Here is a 19,967-nt window from a genome sequence, read left to right as displayed (position 1 = left end):
CAAAAAACTCCTAGAACTAATTAGTGAGCTCTACAAGGTTAAATAATACAGTTAAACATCCAAAAAAAATAATTATTGTATTTCTATATACTAGCAATGAACACATGGACATTGAAATAAAAAATACAATACCATTTACAAGTGCTCCAAAAAATGAAATACTTAGGTGTAAATCTATGCAAACATGAACAGAAATTATATGCTTAAAACTAGACAATGCGGATGAAAGAAATGGAGAGACATATTGTGTTCACTGACTGGAAAATTCAACATAGTAAAGATGTCAATTCTCCCCAAATTCCAGCAAGATTTTTTTGTAGATATGAGAAGATTATTCTAAAATTTATGTAGAAAGGGAAAGGAGCTGGACTAGCTAAAACAATTTTGAAAAAGAATAAAGTGGGAGGAATCAATCCACCCAATTTCAAGACTCATAGCTCTAGTAATCAAGACTGTGATACTGGCTGAGACACATAGCTAAATTCAACAGAAAAGAGAACTCAGAAACAGATCTACACCAATACGCCCAACTGATTTTTGATAAAGGTGCAAAAGGCATTGAACAGAAGAGGGATAGCCTTTTTAACAAAAAAGGGGCTGGAGCAATTAGACATCTACAGGCAAAAACATACAAGCAAATAAAAACCTCACAAAAAACCACAACCTAAATCTCACACCTCATACAAAAACTAACACAAATGGGTCATGGACTTAAATGTAAAACTATAAAACTTAAAAAACAATAGAAGGAAATCTTCAAGGTCTAGGGCTAGGCAAAGAGTTCTTAGACTTGACACCAGAAGCATAATCCATAAAAGGAAAAAAATCAATAAATTAGACCTCATCAAAACAAAAAACTTTTGTTCTGCAAAGGACCCTGTTAAGAGGTTAAAGAGACAAGCTGCAGAGTCAGAGAACATATATGCAAGGCCCATATCCAAAGAAGGGGTAGTATCATCTTCAGAGAATTGTGTTGAGTAAGAAAAGCAATACCTAACACACTGTATGATTCGAATTTTATAACATTTTTGAAATAAAACGACAACACAAGTGACCCTCTTGGTGATGGAAATGTTATTTATCTTCATGTATCAATGTTAATATCCCGGTTGTGATGTTGTACAATATCACATAAATATCACTGTATTTTACCATGCATGTGAATCTATAATTATCTCAAAATAAAAAAGCTTAATTTTTTAAATTAAATAAGAATTTAAAACTCTCCACGAATACAATTACACATTGCCTTAACCCTCGAATTCCCTCTCTCTTCTGCCAACACTTGCCTCTTCTGTGTCAGATGCTGACTTTTACCAATGTTAGTCCAGCTAAAGAAAACCACCTACGCACCACTGCTGCGTCTTCCACACAACCAAACACCAGGACTTGGGTATTTTACGGAGACCTTTCCTTGACCATCCAAACCTCATGACTGACGCAGACAGGTTCAGCCGGAGAGCCCAGGACAGATGCCAGAAGTCTGAATTCCCGCGTAGATACCCCGTCAAGCACCAGCAAGCAGGTGTGGCCACCTCCCTGCTGGGCCATCACTGTAGTTACCAGCCCTCTATAAGCACTTCTTTGAAACCATCCACCTCACCCTGGTAACATTTCCAGCATCTGGTCCTCCACATGGAAGCAGCAGGTGCTCAGATCTGTCCCGCAGGTTCTGAGATGAGGGCCACCACTCCCCCATCTCCCTCCGCCTCTCGCCAAGGCAGCACGGAGCACACGAGGCAGCCAATGGGCAGCGCATTCCAAGGGCTTCTGCACTCAGATGGCACCCTGCCCTGGGAACCCGAAACCACCCAGATCTCCTCCCGAGCCCTCAGTGAGTGGATCCCGACATGGGGCTGAAGTTCTCACTCCTCTAAGGTAAAAGCTGTGGGATCCTCCCAATGGGGAAATATCTTTCCATCTAAAAGCCCATGAGAAATGTGTTCCAAGTTAATTCTTTCTGAATCCTGCAACCGTGAGTTTGTACAAGGAAGAGAAAAGTTCACTAGCCAGGCATGTCATGTGTAATAACTGGTCACTGCATGACCAGTTCTCTTTAAAACAATCACATAAAAGAAACTCTTCTGTTTGGAAGAAACAGTAAAATACACACACACACACACACACACACACACACACACACACACACACGATTTCAACAGCATTATGTTTTTTAAGAAAAATCCTCTCTCAGTAATGACCAAAGTGCTTCCTAAGTCTTTTTAGTTGACCCAGAAGCACACACAGAGGAGTGGCTGCCCCGGGTCCGGGTGACAAGGGACCAGGAACCTTCCTGCTGAGCCAACCTTCTGTTCCTCCTGGACCGATCTGCACAGATGGCCACTATCTTCATCTCAGAAGACAAGTGTTCCAACGGACACAAAGCCTTCTTAAAACTCCCAGCCCAAGAAAAACAGAGGCACTGTGTGGAGAGAAAGACCTAGTTCTACAGAAACAACTTTCCAGGAAAGCCTAGAAAACAGTACTGTCCTACTGACAGCAGGTATTTCCTTCTTCCCTAGAGATTCCTCGTCCCAGCAGGGAAGAAAAACCAAAAGAGATTGGATATTAAAGTCCTGTAGTAGGAAACAAACAAAAACATAATCATCTAGTTGGACAATACAAATTCAGTAATCCAGCATATGCGCTGGAATTTAATAAACCATTTTGCTTCAGAATAATTGCTGCATGGGGTTTGATTTAATTAATCTCAGCAGGCTTGGAAACAGCCCCCGGGAAATCAGTGTGATAAACTTCCTTCAGATGTGCTAGTCTGAGAATGTAAGTAGCCACACTACCAACTCGGACATCTTTAGGCAGCGGCAGTGGTACCGTACGCTTTGACCTGTCCACCCGCAGGCACTGATCTTGTAGTGCCAGAATATTCTTGCTTCCATGTCCCACTTGAAGGCTTCTGGGTCAGCACCCACTCAGGGTGAGCACCTTGGATGAGGGGCCGGATTAGAAATAAAGACTAGGAAAAGCAGGGAGAGTTCCTGCTTCCTCCAACGAGGTTACTTCTGTATCAGAAGGAAGGCAGATGGTGTTCCCTCAGCCTGAGTACTTTTCCTAATTTTGAGTGGAGCCATGGGAGGCGCAGACCAGCAGACGGAGGGGGAGAGCAGGGACTAACGGAGCATCCTCTCCATTCCTCTGGGTACCCCGTCCCTGGGAGCAGAAGATTCTAGCCTGAGAGAAAGTCCAGAGGAGGTTAACGTACATCACTCCCCTCCAACCCAACGCAGAATCTAACAAGGGAAGGCGGAAGGCGAGGCTGGAGGGAAGGAGTTAGCCGAGACTGGACAATGCCAGCGCCTCCCCCGGCCAGAACCACGACCGTCTTTATGGATGGACCCTCCCTCGTCCCAGTGAGCGCTGTCGTCATCCGTGAGCACAAGACACTCTGCCAGGTACGTGGCAGTTCAAGAGCTGAGTCTGGGCACAGGGTCTGCCTTCAGTCGGCTCAATCATGAGCGGAGCTGTTGACACTGATGCTGTCGGGTGAGGACAGCCGTTGAAAACACGAATAGAGGGACCCCCCACCCCCCCCGGCGGTCCAGTGGTTGACTCAGTGCTTCCACTGCAGGGGGCGTGGCTTTGACCCCTGGTCCGGAGATAGGATCCCACATGCCTCACGGTTCGGCGAAAAGAGGGAAGGGAAGGGGAGGGAGAAAGAAAGAAAAGAAAAAGAAAATCCCAACGTTCAGCCCAATTCCACAAGCTGCAGGTTTACAAATCAGCCTTCTCCCTCACACCTTGCCATGACGTGTCATCAAAAATGAATCTGCAAAAGAGGCTGCCACTTTCCTTATTCAGACTCCCACTGCTTCATGTCTTAGGGAGGCCAGGAGTCTAGACCCAACTTAGGCGCTTAGGCGGGAACGTCACTGGTTCCAAGACACACTGACTCAGCAGAGCACACAGGCTGGCCCTACCCTAGACCTACACACACACACACACACACACACACACCAGAAGTGGAGCTGGGCCCTAACAGTGAAGTCCCCCGTCCTTTTCTGGGAAGTGCACGACACCACGGTTCTGGCAGAGCAGCCTGAGGACTCAGAGGGATGCTCCAACGCCAGAGTTGGGCTTGACTTAATCAAACAGGCAGCCTCTTCAGTAAGATGGGCCACTCAATCCACTCTGGGGAGTTTAGATTTGTTTCAGAAAAGTCAAAGGTAGAAAAAGCAGAGAGAGCAGGTCTGGCAGATCTTAGAACATACCATTTTAAAGAATATTGTTGACTTTTCCCCGCGTATCTTGGATTATTTCTTAACCTCAGATTCTTAAAGCTAAAATATATTTTTACCTTTTCTCATTTTAACGCCTAATTCTTTGCGACACAACTGAAGCTGTAGATATCCATATATCCCCTCCTTCTTTATTGTTTCAAATGAAGGTTTGGGGGATGTTATTTCAGAAGGCTCCATGGAACACTTAAGCCAGGGCGATTCCTGGGAAGGCCGGTATTTCTAAAGCCTATTCAGTCTGTGGGTAACGCCATTGATAATGTTAAGACCACACAATGGAGGCTAGTCTTTACCATAATACTGAGCTACTTGTGTGCTGGCTACACAAAAGTTTCCCCGGTGGTAGATTTTCACTTAGTAATCAGGCCTGAGCAGAACAAATATAGTGAACCAATTATTTCTATTTGCAACACACATTTAAATGTGCTAGGGGCAAGCTAAGAGTCAACATCAGTTCCTTGTATGCCCTGCATGGCAAAACAAAACCAAAAACAGAACCTAACTTTTCCACAGGAAGAGAACAAATCAAACTCGAGATACGAATTCCCCTATTTCTCATTTCTTTAATTAATTTGGCCAAACCACTAGGACGGACTCTGGACTAAAAGAAATCAGAAACCCCCATACCTTAAACTGGATTGCGGATTTCATCCTGAGGGTGCTGACTGTGGGTCACTGACTCCCGGCTCCAGGCAAACTGGATTTTAATAACTTGTCGGGATATTTTAGGATAATTGTTGCATGGGGTTTGATTTAATTAATCTCAGCAGGGTTCAAAGAAGGCCCATGGAGTCAACATGAAAAATGCCCTTCAGATGTTCTATTATTAAAAGTGGAGTAATTATGTCACCAAAAGAGACAGGTACACAGAAGGCTGCAGCTATGAAGTAAAACCTAAAGAGACACTTTCTACACGCTGACAGGTACGCCTGTCCTTCCACAGGAAATGAGGGATGAGGCTGCCAGGCTGATGTCTGATGCAAAGCAGATCCTCGTCAACATTCGCTGAATGAATAAAACAATGAATGAACGTAGGATGAGTATGTGACAGGACAGGGTATGCAAAAAGACTGTATGTTACTCAAATAACGGTTAGAAATACATAATTTATAACATAGTGACATTTAGATCCTAGAACGGGGGTCCCCACCCGGTCCGAGGCCTGTCGGGAACCGGGCTGCACAGCAGGAGGTGAGCGGTGGGCAAGCGAGCAGAGCTTCACCTGCCGCTCCCCATCCCCCCTCGCTCCCCCTCGCCCCCATCCCCCCATCGCTCCCCATCCCCCCTCGCTCTCCCTCGCTCCCCATCCCCCCTCGCTCCCCCTCGCCCCCATCCCCCCCATCGCTCCCCATCCCCCTTGCTCTCCCTCGCTCCCCATCCCCCCTCGCCCCCATCCCCCCATCGCTCCCCATCCCCCCCCCCTCGCTCCCCCTCGCTCACAATACCACCTGAACCATCGTTGAAAAACTCCCACCCCCATCGTGGAAAAATGTCTTCCACAAAACCAGTCTCTGGTGCCAAAAAGGTTGGGGAACACTGTCCTAAAAGACAGTTCAGGTGCCAAAGAGATCAAGTCCAGAGATGTTTTGTGTGTCTGAAAACTGGCGGCTGGGACTTCCCTGGTGGGGCAGTGGTTAAGAGCCCTCCTGCCAATGCAGGAGACACAGGTTCGAGCCCTGGTCCGGGAAGATCTCCCGTGCCGTGGAGCAACTGAGCCCGTGCGCCACAACTACTGAGCCCGTGCACCACAACTACTGAAGCCTGCGTGCCTAGAGCCCGTGCTCCGCAACAAGAGAAGCCACCGCAATGAGAAGCCCGCGCACCGCGACAAAGAGTAGCCCCCGCTCGCTGCAACTAGAGAAAGCCCGTGTGCAGCAACGAAGACCCAATGCAGCCAAAAATAAGTAAATAAATTTAGAAAACTGGCGTCTAAGTTCAAATGACAGATTAGGGCAGGTCAGAACCCTAGGGGGGCCCTATTCCCATTTTCACTGAAAAGCACTGCTCCTTCATGATTTTAGAAGCTGGTTATATTCCGAAAATTCACGTTATTCTGCACAGAGAAGGGAAATGGGTGTCCCGTGTTGGGAATGCTGGCCAGGGGGTGGCAGCCCATGTGCTCTGTTCACACAGGACCTCTGTAGTCCTGCCCAGCGGATGCTCAGAGAATCAGACCTGGAGACCCACTGTGCTGGGCTACTTCACCTCCTAAGTCTCAGAACAAGACGGAGTCACCAGGAGATCCCCAAACCAACAGGCCCTCGACATCCAACAAGTGTTCACAGAACGAGCGACACAGCTCTGCCTTCTCCCCCATCACCACAGAACCAACAGAGCCTCCCCTCCCCCATCAAACAGAAGAGCCAGGCCTTACCCGCTTCTGAGCACTTTGCAAGTGGGGACTCATCTCATCCGCACCACAGCACCACAGCCTGTGACCGTGGTTCCCAACTTTACTGCCCCTGGGAAATTCCAATGCCAAGGTCACACCCACAACCGATTACAATTTGGGGATGGGAACAGGCATCAACCTTTCTTAAAGACCCCCCAGGTAATTCCAATGTCCAGCAAAGTTTGAAACACTCAGTGAAGAGATGGGTACCATTATGTACATTGTTCAGATAAGGCAACTGAGGCAGAAAGGTCAATGCCTCCCCCAGGTCACATAGCAGGCAAGCAGCAGGGTTGGGACCTGAACCCAGTTTACCTCACGACCGCCAAACACTAAGAAATCATGTTATAGAAATAATATAAATTACTAGTATGTGATGAAATGAAGCAGGGTGGGCAAGAGAAACTGTGAGGGTGTACACGGTGGAGGAGAACGAGAAGGTTGGACAGCTGATGGCTCGAGGGAGGTCTGACACGTCCAACCAGGCAGGAACACAGTCACTTTGAAGGACAACCAGGTAGCAATGAAGAGCAGCTGTTTTTTGGGTGTCTGAAAAGCTTACGTTCTAAAGCACTAGTTCTCAAACTTCAGCGTGTGTGAAAATCACCTGCAAGGCTGTTAAAATACAGACACACACCCCAGAAACTCTAATTCGGCGGGTCCGGGGGAGAGCCCTAGAATTTGGTTTTCTAACAAATTCTCAGCTGATGCAGATGCAGAACCACTGCTCTGGGCAAATGGTTAACAGTCATGAATGATGGGCAGAATTGTCTGAGGGTCCCTCATCTCCGAGCTGGGGTCCGTGTCCCCACCTCTGCTTATTCTGTCCCCAGAGGCTACAATGCCTCCCTCTGTCAGCCCCTTCCCCAACCTGCACCCTCCTATTCAGCCCTGGCTGTGGTTAGCTCCTCCTCCAGGAAGGCTTCCTGGATCCTCGGCCTCCCATGGGTTCCCCTAACGCCCTCCCCATAAACTGATCCCTCACCTGCTACAGGTCTTTCCTTTCACATGCCTACCACTCCCACCGGAAAGAGTATGAGCCTCCACGAGGGCAAGGGCTGGTTCCATCCCCAGCATCCAGCACATAAAAGGGAAAGGGGGAAGGGAGCAAACTTTCTGAAGCTGTTCTTCCTTTCAGCCGCAGAGAGTCCCAACATCCGAACTGGACAAGTTTCAATGCCCACATGGTTTAAGTTTTAGGACTCGGGCCTCCTCTCTTTTTATACAGCACACGTGGTGGTGACGTAGTAGGGCCTGACCTCGTTTAATGTGACTGTAATTTTAACACTCCTCCACCCACAAGACTGCTCGCTGCTTCTATTATGGAGAACAGTAATTGCCAGGAAAGCCTGTGATCAAAGTTCCGATACCAGGAACACGTCTCCTCCCTGGCCTCCTGCCCCCTCTGCTCTAAGACAACAAACACGGGGCCCCAGCGCCCCGCACCTGCCAGAGATGGCGGGCAAGGATCCCAGATTCCTGCAGGCCGCATCTCGCCCGCCCACACCTTCCAGTCTAGCCCTTTCGGACCTGAGTTCTGTTTTTCTCTAAGGACAGCCTGCCAGGCTTAGGGAACAAACTCTGAAACGGTGCTAATGGGAGAGGGAAAAAGCTGCCCCTCCCTCTCCCAGATTAGCAGGCAGGGTCCTCTTAGAGATCCCCAGCCCCATGGCTGAACCCCGAGAGAGAATTGGGGGTCCAGCTCAGCTCTGACCAGAGCAAAAGATGTCCTGAGTCAGGCACACGGTCCCTGAAGTGACAACGCTAAGCTTGCATTGCTTCCACGGTGACAAAGAGCAGTCCTGTGTCACGGAAACAGGTGGAGGTTATTTCTGGCCAAGAAATCAGGTCCTTTAAGGTCCTGGTTAGGTAACACTTGAAGATCACGAGCACAGGAGGGGGCATTACCTGTGGCCACAAGTGTTGACATCCCGACCACAGCAAATGGCCACAGCCATGTATGAGAAACAAGGACCATCTCTGGCCACTTGAGGCTTTGCCGCCCACAGTCAGAAAGCACCCCTGGCCCCGAAGGGAGACTGCGGAGGGCTGGTCCGGGACGCCCGCAAGGTCCCACGTGCCCCTCGTTTTCCCTCCTCTAGTTCGTGAAAGGCTCTGGGAAGCTGCTGTGGAGGGTTATGAGCTTCAGAGCAGACAGACGCTGGACGTGCCTGTGGCTCTCCTGGGCCTGGCAGCATCGCATTCAAATCTCAGCCTTGACTCTTCCTACGGGGCTGTGGCCAGGACATTCGATTCCTTCCCCTGTGTGAGGGGAGCGGTGAACCTAACCTGCTCCGCAGTTACACCGATGATCCATCCGAACCACAGAACACAGACAGTGAATGTCTCATCATTTCTCCCAAGGACGCACTGAGCCACCCATCTGATTCTGGAGCATCAGAGAGAAGTTAATTACATGCAACAAACACCTTAGGGCATTAGGGCTAGATTCTGTCAAGAAAGGCAGTTATGGAACGGCTTGAGCAATCCTGGGCGAGCAGCGCCCTCCAGGTTCCCCGAGGGCTCCTGGAGAAAGAGATGAACCAGACAGCAGGGAGCAGAGCTGGGAATGGGGGGGCTTGGCTGGGAGCCCGAGGCCAGGGGTAGATAGGGGCGGGGCATGGCAGAGCCAACACAGAGACAGCATCTAACTGGACAGGCTCCCCCTTCACCCCTGTTTTATCCGAGATGCAGAGATGAAGGAAATCACATGAGCGCTTTGTACTAAGGCCTTTCTCTCTGCAAATGAAAATACAATTCATCGTTCCAGTTACTGATTTTCAAATTGCCATGGATTGTACAATTTGCCTCTAGAAAGCAATGTATGTTTGGCGCTCCTGCCTGATGTTCCGGAAAATTCTAAAAACATCTGAATTTATACTTCTGCGATTTTATGATCCCGTTTATGCCATTACGTATCTCGAAAGCAAACATTTTTTAAATGTTTAGTTTTCAGACCAAAAAAAAAAAAAAAAAAAAAAGAACCCACTGACAATTTCCATTCCAAATGAATTCTCCCAATGCCTCTTAGCTCAGGAAGAAAACGGTTCGTTCACGGCTTTGCACAGCAAGCCCAGAGGTCACCCCACCAAGCTGCAGGGCCATGCATGGAGAGTCCTGAACCAGAGGTCGGCAGGTCAGGGATCTACTGCCCCGCTGCCTGCCCTGGACATATCATTTTGTTTCTCTGGGCCACAGTTTCCTCGTCTGTGGAAAGGAAGGCCCCTTCCAGCCATCGAAGTATAAAACTTTCCCGACACTCTGCCTCAGCATCTACCTGAGAACAAACACTTGCCTCCAACTTTCAGGAAGATGAAGGAGGTACAGGAGCAAGGCTTTAAATTATATAATGAAGCAGAAATAAGCAAGACTCACCACATCACAGGGCTCTCAAGGACCCTAAAGATCTGGCCAGCTAAAGTGAAACTGACCTCTCACTGCAGGGGAGGAGCCGGCTGGCAACGGTCTTTGCAAGAAGCTTTCTTCCAGCCTTCCTGTAGCCAAGGGGGCCAGGTGGTCTCTTCAGGAAAGTGAGCTGGAAGCCAGCCCAGGCAGTGTCCCCCGTCTTTCTGAGGAACAGGAGGCATTAGGTTTTCCCCACACACTGCTCTACAGTATAGATATTATGCCCTCAACAGCAGTGAACTGCAGACCAAGTAAAACACGCAAATAATGACCTCATTTCCAAGGCCGAATCCCAGCCCACGTATGAGTTCCAAAGTTAGCATGGCCTGGGAGCACAGCCGCCTGGCAAGAAGAGGGGCTCTCCCACTACACAGTCACGAGAAACTGGGCCTGGTACTTAAAGTTCTCTGAGCCTCTCCTTTCTCATCTGTAAAATGGGGCTAGGAATGCATTGACATTACAGGGAAGCGAGGAGGATTCATGAGTTATTACTGCATGCACGTCCCTCGGAAGACTGCTCGGCTCCTACTAAGTGTTTGACAACTGCTACCTGATATTCACATTAACATCAATATCAACATAGTCGGAGAACTTGTCTACACATGATACTACTTCTTCAGTAAGAACACACACAGAACCAGGAGCAGATGGGAAGGTCCTGACGTCCACAGAGGTCCTGGGGAAGCTGGTTGCCTACTTGTAACACTTTCAGACCTTCTGAAATAAAGACGTCTGCCAGGTAATGGAGGACCGATTGGAAGGGAAGAAAGGGAACCGAGGAGTGGTGATGCAGCAGCAAAATCAACAACCAGAGGAACCGAAACAAGGTGTGCTCTGGAGGCGGGAAAAGCACAGGGAGAAGTAGGTAAAAGGCAAGACAGCCCACAGCACGGGAGCACAGGCAAAAAGGCAGCCAGCCAGCCTGGGTGGGAGGAAGGTGGAAAATCTGGGGACCAAAGGAGGGGTGTGAAAATTAGAATTCTGGGTAAGAAACAGTCACATAAAACTCTAAAGGATGGGGGGAGGGGGCAGAGGCCAAGGTTCAGCACAGGGAGGAAGCGTAATCACCAGGACCCCGAGGACACTGCAGTGAGGAAATCTGCAAGAAGGGGGCATAGAAAAGGAGCATTTGTTAGGAAAAATAAAATGGGTGAAACTTCTGTACCTGTTCGAGAAGAGCACAGTACTTGGGGACTTGGAGGGGTTAATAGGGTAGAAAACACCAGGCAACACGGAAAATGAGGTGAGACGCAGGGAAAACCGTGGTAGGAGGGGCGGATGATGTATGAATTTAGATGGCCTTGGTAACAAGTGCCACATAAACTCAAGTTATTCTTTTGTTTATCAACAAGACTGTCCAGTGCTGGGAAGCAAATGACGGAGAGAGTTCTGTTTGTATGGTTGGTTGGTTTGGCCTTTATTCCGCACCTGGAGGGAGGGGAGGTTTGTCGGGGCTCAGACTGCACAGCCGGTTGGTGGCCTCCAGCCCAGGTCACCTGAGCTCCCCGGCCGTAGGCGCAGCGCTGGTCTGTGTACCCCTGGGCTGGCGTGCCCACTCCCTCACCTCGCCTAACGTAAGTGGAAGCAAACCAGCCCTAGAGCTCATCCCTCCAGTTCAGGGTCGCCGGACTCAGGGTCCCGCCTTTCTCGGGAGATGAGGCCCGGGGCACCCGGAGAGAAACTCGCTTTGGGAGAGATCTCCGGCGCATCCCCTGGGCGGCGCGGGCGCTCTGCGCCTTTGTCCCGCCCGCAGCCCGCGGCGGGCGCGGGTTAAGTCTGGGGATCCCCAGGCGCGCGGGGCCGGGGGTCCCTCGCCCTCGGGCCGCCCAGCCCCGCAGCGAGCTCATCGAGCGAACTCGGTGTTGGGGCTGCGGGGCCGGCGTCAGGGTAACTCAGCTCCCGGGCTCGGGCTCCTCGCCAACACCCGGGCGCCCGCCCGGCGCCTCGGCGCAGCCTCACCTACCGCGGCCCCGCTCGAAGGAGCCTCCAAAGTCTGCCGATCCAAGACGTCCCAGCGACCCAGGGCTGGTCCTGGCGCCGCGGAGATCCGAGCACGCCGGGCTCTCGGAGAAGCCTCCGCTCGGGTGCGCGGACTCCCGGCGGGCGGCGGGCTGGGCTGCGGGGGAGGAGCGCGGCGCTGAAGGCAGCCCGCCGCTGCCGCCCGGCCCAGGCCACGCCCCCGCCGGCCCAGGCCACGCCCCAAACCCTGCTCTTCCACACACACCCCAGGCCTAGCCCAAGCCCCAGGCCACGCCCCCGGCTCAGCTACCTTTCCACCCCCCCACCCCGGACCAGGCCACGCCCGGCCCCATGCCGCGCCCCTGCCCGGCTCTCCTTCCACGCCCCCCAGGCCACGCCACACCTGGCTCCAGGCCACCGCTCTGGCTAGGCTCTCCCTTCTTGCCTCAAGCCACGCCCCCAGCTCAGCCCCCAGACCACGCCCCTGGCTCGGCTCTTCTCCTCCCCGCCAGCCCCCTCCGTCCCCGGCCACCTTTCCAGCGGCCCTGCTGTCCCCACCATCCTCGCAGACATTCCCAACCCACCCTGCTCCACACCACGAGGATATCCCCCCACCACACGCCCGCCCCGCTACACTTCCCCCGACCCTAACTCCTCATCCACCCAGCTACACCCCCCAGCCGGGGTCTCCTCCATCCACCCCCAGCAACTCCCCCCATGTCAGCACCCCCCAGCCCGGCCCCCCTAAACCCGGCTCCCCTCCACCTCATCAACCCCCCAGCATCGGCCCTGGGCGGGAGGAGCAGTCGCGTCGCCCAGGCAACCGCCCCTCACTGCCCCCTCGCCCCACCTCTGACAGGGAGGAGGTCACTCCAGGCCAAGGCGCCCTGGCTACACTTTTCGTGAAAAAGAAAACCCTAAGTGAGGGCTTCCCTGCTGGAGCAGTGGTGACGAACCCGCCTGCCAATGCAGGAGACACGGGTTCGAGCCCTGGTCCGGGAAGCATCCCACATACCGCAGAGCAACTAAGTCCGTGCACCACAACTACTGAGTCTGCGCTCTAAAGCCCTCGAGCCACGACTGCTGAGCCTGCGTGCCACAACTACTGAAGCCCGCTCGCCTGGAGCCCATGATCCGCAACAAGGGAAGCCACCGCAATGAGAAGCCCGCGCACCGCAACCAAGAGTAGCCCCCGCTGGCCGCAACTAAAGCCTGCACGCAGCAATGAAGACCCAACGCAGCCAAAAATATAAATAAATGTATTAAAAACAACAACAAGGGCTTCCCTGGTGGTGCAGTGGTTGAGAGTCCGCCTGCCGATGCAGGGGGCGGGTTCGTGCCCCGGTCCGGGAGGGTCCCACGTGCCGCGGAGCGGCTGGTCCCGTGAGCCATGGCCGCTGAGCCTGCGCGTCCGGAGCCTGTGCTCCGCAGCGGGAGAGGCCACAACGGTGAGAGGCCCGCGTACCGCAAAAACAACAACAACAGCAGAAAAAAAAAAAAACCTAGGTGAGGACTTTTGAACCTACCCACTTCCCCAGGACCTAGAGCAGGTCTTCCGTGGACTGTCTGGGTGAACACACTCAGAACTCTCACCCTTCCCGGGTGGCTCATGGCGCAATCACTAATTCACAGGAAAACCGCAGAGACGAAGGTAACCCTTCTGCGCAAGGATCTGGGCCCTAAAATTTCCATGATTGTTTCCTGATGTGCACCTAATGGAATTCATAAAATAAACACATTCCTTTAAAAACTGCTGTCTTTTAGATGATTCATCTGAGTGGTTCTGTGTTGCCAGCACTATAATTATACATGTTACTTTTATAATCAAAGAAGAACAATAACCACTATGTAAAAACTAAAGAACATATACAAATATTAAATTACACAATGAAAAGTCAAAATTAATTCTATACATGCTTTTTTAAATAGTGGAAAACTATTCTGTGTGATACTCAAACGGTGGGTACATGTCCTTATGCGTTTGTCAAAACCCACAGAATATACAACACAAAGAGTGAAACCTGATGTGAAGTCGTTTATCATAACGTATCAATATTGGCTCATCAATCGCAACCAATGTGCCACACTGATGTTAAGATGCCCGAAACAGGAGAAACTGGGGGGATGGGGGTGTGGTACAGGGAGGAGTTGAGGGAATCCATGGGAACTCTCCTTTCCTCCCAGTCTTCCTGTAAACCCAAAACTGCTCTAAAATAACAGCCCATTAATTAAAGCACACACACCGAAATACTAATGATCATTATCTCTGGGTGGTGGAAATATGGGCAACTTTTTATTTTATTGTTTGGATCTTTATTTGAAACTCCCCCAAATTTTTGACAGTGAATATATATTTTTAAAGCAGAAACACATAATATTGGGCTGGCCAAAAAGTTCATTCAGGTATTTCTGTAACATCTTACAGAAAAACCCAAACGAACTTTTTGGCCAACCTAAAATAAATAAGCAATGGAAAATTTTAGAGACATAGCATGAAAGGCTAATATCAAATATTTCATTTTATTTCTACTTTCTATAACTTTAACGAAACCTGCATGAAGCTCTCACAAATGTTAAAAATGACATCTATTTCAGTACTGTTTTAAAAAAAGAATATCGAGGGCTAAATTGATAGCTTTTAAATTAGCTCTTTGAAATTAGCACAAATCTGAGGAGATGCCTGGAAACTGTTATTAATATTTACATGAACACTGGCTCTCAGGTAAATGGATTTCTCTAGAGCTGTAAAGACTCGGCCTGCTTCCCTGATACCTGTGACCTGGGCTAGCCCTTTACCTTGCTGAGTGTCAGCTTCCCCTTCGGTGAAAAGGGAAACCTACCTCTCTGGATTGGTTGGAAAATATTAATACCAAACTTTAGCCCATATAAGACTCCTGGTATAATACATACAGGTGCTTAATAATTATTAGTTCCTGTCCTTTAAAAAATACAATTTTTGTTTTGTTTTAGTGGGACTCTTGAGCTCCTGAGATAAAAAGATATTTCTGGCTTTAGATTATTAACTTATTGGACAAAGCAGGATCTGACATGGAGAGACTGGGTGCTCTACATCCAGAGCCAGCACTAGTTAACAGGCATCGAGGGAATAAATCACCAAACTTCTCTGGCTCTCACTTTCCTAATCTGCTAAATGAGTGATGCGGACCAGCCATCTCAAAGCTTCCTTCAGCCTCCATCATTCCATGGGGAATCTCGCTGTGGCTTCTGCGTAAAAAGGCTCTAAATCTCCTACAGTGACCTCTCTCTGCCCACACAACCAGCCATCACTCACAGGCCTGCAAACAAAGCTGACATCTGCATTCTACCTTCCCCACCAACAGGAACTTCCAAAGGTTTCTTTGGACTTTTTTCTCTTAGTGATCTGCTGGTACCCAACTCTGACCAGCAGCTTAAACTCTATAATTCTGTTAGAAGTCAGTGCAAAGCTCTCACCAAAGAGTCATTGTACACCGGTGCTGATAGAAACTACCAGCTCTCATCAAGTCGACGGTGCACTTTTTTTCACACAATAACATCTCTGAAATTATGTGTCCCTCTGTTAACACTTTCTGAGTACTTAACATTTTATGTCCTTTACATTCGTTCTCTACTTAAAGCCTCAAAGCAGCCCTTAGAGTACTATTATCTTTCGCGTTTTATGGATGAAGAAAACAAAAGTTCAGAGAAGTTGAAAGACTCACCTAAGGTCACACAGGACAAGGGAGGGAAGTGTATGGCCTGAATGATTATGTCCTCAAATCCATATGTTGAAGCCTAACAACCAATGAGATGGTTCTAGGAGGTGGGACTGTTAAGGCTTAGATGAGGTCATGAGGGTGGGCCTCCATGATGGGATTAGTGCCTTTATAAGAAGAGGAAGAGAGACCAGAGCCCTCTCTCTGTCTCTCTCTCCCTCTCCACACCATGAGAGGACACAGCAAGAAGGTGGCCGTCTGCAAGCCAGGAAGTGGGTCCTCACCATTCACCAAATCTGCTGGTGCCTTGATCTTGGACTCCAGAACTGTGAGAAATAATTCCTGCTGTTTAAGCCCTCCAGTCTGTGGTATTTTGTCCTGGCAGCCTGAGCTGACTCATGCAGTAAGGAAACTCCTTTCTCCGCGATTCAGATTTTTCTCTTTGAGGAGCTTCCACAAAGTAACACTTCCGGCCTCAGACCCCACCCTCTGCACCAAAGAAGGAGTTACTGACTGGTGGGAGGAACCCACTGGTCCACCTACCTTGACAGAACAGACCTAATTTATTAGTAATTTAACAGTAATTCTTCGGAAGCACAGAGGAGTCACTCCTTTCTAATCTCTCCACCCAGACATCTGCAGGGAGCCATCTGCAGTCAGTGACTGTCACCTGGGGGGTAGAGGGCGGGTGTGGAACCAGTGGCTGAAGCTCTACAGCTGGCTGGGGGGCAGGGGGCACTCAGAGCATATTAGCAAGAACTCTTCTCAGACCTAAAGTCACATTCTCCAACTGACTCGACTGGCGATATCACTGACATTTTTATCTTCATCTGTCCGTCTCCAGTGTCTTGTTTCTTAATTGGTTGTAAAGGGGGGAGGGGGTCGAGGGGGATGGGCTGGCCCCTGCGGTGGAAGGTAAGACCCGAGAGCCCAGGTCTTCCACTCCAGCCCTGGGGCTCTGGGGAAATGATTTAACCTCCCAGGAGTCCGCCTCATCTGTGAAACCCTGGGGTGAAGATTAAGTGTGATAATGTCCCAGCTCAGAGCCTGGCACGTGGTTAAATCTCAGTAAGCGGTGGCTGTTTTTATTGACTAGAATGGATAAGGAGGATTTGCTGTCTTCTACAGTTTATTAGAGAAGATATCTAAGTTTCCTAGAATGAAAGAATAATGTTTGGCCTTCATCAAATTATTTTGGCACATAAGTATCTATTAGGGGAAGAGCAGGGGGGAGTTCTCCTTGCTCTTTGCCCAGGAATGGGGCACAGAGGCCGATAAAAGACGGGAGATGTGCCAGGAGCCCGCCCCAGCGTCTGTCTGCAGTGCCGTCCTCGTGTGCTCAGCAAAGGGATGCTCTCACACCTGGATTTGGAGGGAAACTGACGGGCAGGGCCGCCCTCAGAAAGAGCAGAAGGAACAGTAAAACAATGTTCCCAGCTCTTACCAGCTGCCCAGAATTTACACAAAGCCACTCGGATAAGGAGAGGAGTCACTATCTCTACAATGTCCTTATTCCAAGGTGGTTCTGACAGCTCTAAAGACCCTGTGAATCTGGGATTGGGAATGCACATTGACTAGATGACTAGAATGGTTCTCCACAGACTTTCTCTTTGCCTGATCAAGCCACTCCTGAAATCCATCTTCTTTATTAAATCACCTTGACTGAGGCCCTTACCCATCAATCTTTGTTTTTCCCCTCTGACCCCTGCATGTGACACAGAATGCCCCTAACCCTCTCCCTGAGGTAATCTCTACCTGGTTGATGGAGCCCCTGCTTCAGGGGCAGGCAGGTCATCAGACTCCCCCTTCTTTCAGCTTTCACTAGCTGGGTGGCCTTGGACAAGCTCCTCTGAACCTTAGCTTCTTCACTTATAACACAGAAATAATAGCCCTGCCCTGCTGTAGCGGGGATGAAATGAGAGAATCTCCGTAGAGTCTAGCATCCCCTGGCCTGCAGAGAGTGTGGGACATAAACCACCGCTCAGAGCACATCTGCAGGCAAACCCACATCTGCCTGGTGGCACCAGCGACTGTCAGGCTTACCTCCAGCCCACTTCCCCTCTGAAGCCTCCCTGGCTTCCTGGGTAGGGTTCATGATTTCATAGTCGGTGACACCCTGATATGTTCTCAGACACATGGCTGTCTTAGCGCTGACCAAAGAGATTACGAGCTCTTTAAGGGCAGTGAATATATACCTTTTTAATTAATAGACTATTTTTTAGAGCAGTTTTTGGTTTACAGAAAAATGGATCAGAAAGTATAGACAGTATAGAGAACTATACTCAATACCTTGTAATAACCTATAATGGGAAGTAATCTTAAAAAGAATATATTATATTCAGTTATACATATATTATATATATACAACAGAATCATTTTACTGTACACTTGAAACTAACACAACATTGTAAATCAACTATACTTCAATTAACAAAAGAAAGTATAGGGAGTCCCCACATAACCCCTTTACCCCCCAACAGTTTCCCTTATTACTAACACCTACATCAGTGTGGCACATTTGTTACACTTGCTGAGCCAGTACTGATGCATCCTTATTAACTAAAGCTCACTGTTTACACTACGGTTCACTCTTCTTCATTTACAGTTCTCTGGGTTTTGCCAGACGCGATGCCATGCATCCTCAGGATTGTTTCCCTGCCCTAAAAATCCTCTGTGCTCCACCAGTTCATCCCTCCCTCCCCTCTAACCCCTGGGACCCACAGAGGTTTCTTCCATCTCCGTAGTTTTGCCTTTTCCAGAAGGTCATACAGTTGGAGTTATATAGTATGTGTATGTAGCCTTAGGCAGTATTAATTGTTTTACTTGTTCTGTTTCTCTGGAATCCAGGGATGGAGGGCAAGTCTGGAAAGTGGTCAAGAAGGAGACCCTGCCTCAACAGTCCCCCCACCAAGAGTATCCATGTGCCCATCAGGCGCCTAGCAGGATGGGATGCTGAAACGTACCTCAGGCGATCACCTGCCCTCCATGGTTGGCAGGAGGTAAGCCCTGCAGTGCTGCCAGGCTGGGGCTGGGATGTGCCTGGGGTGGGCGTGGGGAGGGACGGGTTGTCCAGAGGCTGAACTGAAGCCATGGTCTGAGGCTAAGGAGGAGAATGGAGGCCTTTCAGACCGGAGGCACTTCCTCCCCACAGCCAGTGCTTCTACCGACTCCGGGGTTTCTGACGTGGTCTGCTGAAATCTCAGCGTTAGCCGGCCACATGCTGCTTCAGGACCCACGCCAGGAGCCTTCTCCAGACCTTTGTGCCTGGAAACAGTCCTGCATTCTCCACTGGGCAACTCCTCAAGACTCAGTCCCCACGTCACAGGCAGGATTGAGTCCCTCTCATCTTTCCGCCCACAGGTCCTTTAGGATCTTGCGCTTATCTATATCACCAGCCTGCGAGCTTCGTGGGTCCCTGGTGCCCAGTGTCATCTAGGTTCATATCCAGGATCTAGTAGGCATTCAATGACCATCTGTTGAATTAAATTGGGCTGGAAAAGATTGGATTGGATTGCAGAGAAGTTTAAGCACAATTTCTGTGGCTGACCTGAGATCCAACTCCAAGTTTTCAGCTTTGAATTCAGGACCCTTCCCTACACCTCAGCTGGCAGACACGCTGGGGTCGGGGCACCTTTGGGGCGATCCTGAGTAGGTGACGGTGGAAGGTCATTAATAAGCATCGGAATCAACCAGACCATCAATTTCGGGTCTAACAGGAGCCCAATTTGGACACAAAATTCTCTTTGACTGAAAAGAAAGATCCAGGATCAGAAGGCAGGCGAAACGTCAGAATGTTTCTCAAACTTGCGGCTGCAGCCACAGTAAGAAGCACATCTGACATCGTGACCCAGTGACACATGGGTGAACACAGACACAGGGAAAGGATATTTACCAGCGATGCTGACACTCCCCTCCTGCGATCCATCTGAGATTCTCCCCTTCTTAGATTGTTTTCTTTGGTGCTGCAGGACCCACTCATGGGATGAATCCCACAGGTGGTAAAGCACTGCAGCGAAACGGGATGCACTGGAAAGTGAAAACTACGGTGCAGTAATTGGGGGGAGCAGATGTGACCCCTCCCCTCTGCCCGTCTCTTCTTTCCGCTCCCTTTATGCCTCCTTCTCTCCCTCCTCTACAGCAAGATGGCTGGTTTCAGCAAGCCATCCTCTTAGGCCCGCCTCCCAACAAACAGACGTTATTTCCCTTTGTCTGGAAAATTCTAGTTGTATCTTTAAGCTACTGGACATCTTATTTGACATTATA

At 49.8% G+C, this 19,967-nt stretch overlaps 1 protein-coding gene across 9 annotated transcripts in view; it reads right to left on the bottom strand.

The window, feature by feature from the left end:
• The window catches only part of SPATA13 (spermatogenesis associated 13), a 124,814-nt gene extending 112,535 nt beyond the window's left edge, over positions 1-12,279 (bottom strand). Inside the window, exons 1-2 of one of the 9 annotated variants that reach the window (XM_089899734.1) lie at positions 12,014-12,105; positions 10,077-10,214 (exon numbers count right to left, since the gene is read on the bottom strand). The gene's annotated coding sequence lies outside the window, so the exon portion shown is untranslated. The other 8 variants (XM_089899736.1, XM_089899730.1, XM_089899737.1 and 5 more) reach the window with 8 other exon arrangements.
• Between the last annotated feature and the right edge of the window lie 7,688 nt (positions 12,280-19,967).

This window comes from Delphinapterus leucas, chromosome 18 (assembly GCF_059928025.1).
Source record: "Delphinapterus leucas isolate spDelLeu-1000000601 "Yukka" chromosome 18, BTC_Dleu_Yukka2, whole genome shotgun sequence".
Taxonomy (NCBI): domain Eukaryota; kingdom Metazoa; phylum Chordata; class Mammalia; order Artiodactyla; family Monodontidae; genus Delphinapterus; species Delphinapterus leucas.
The sequence above is the reverse complement of the archived record's forward strand: the minus strand, read 5'-3'. Positions and strand labels throughout refer to the sequence as shown.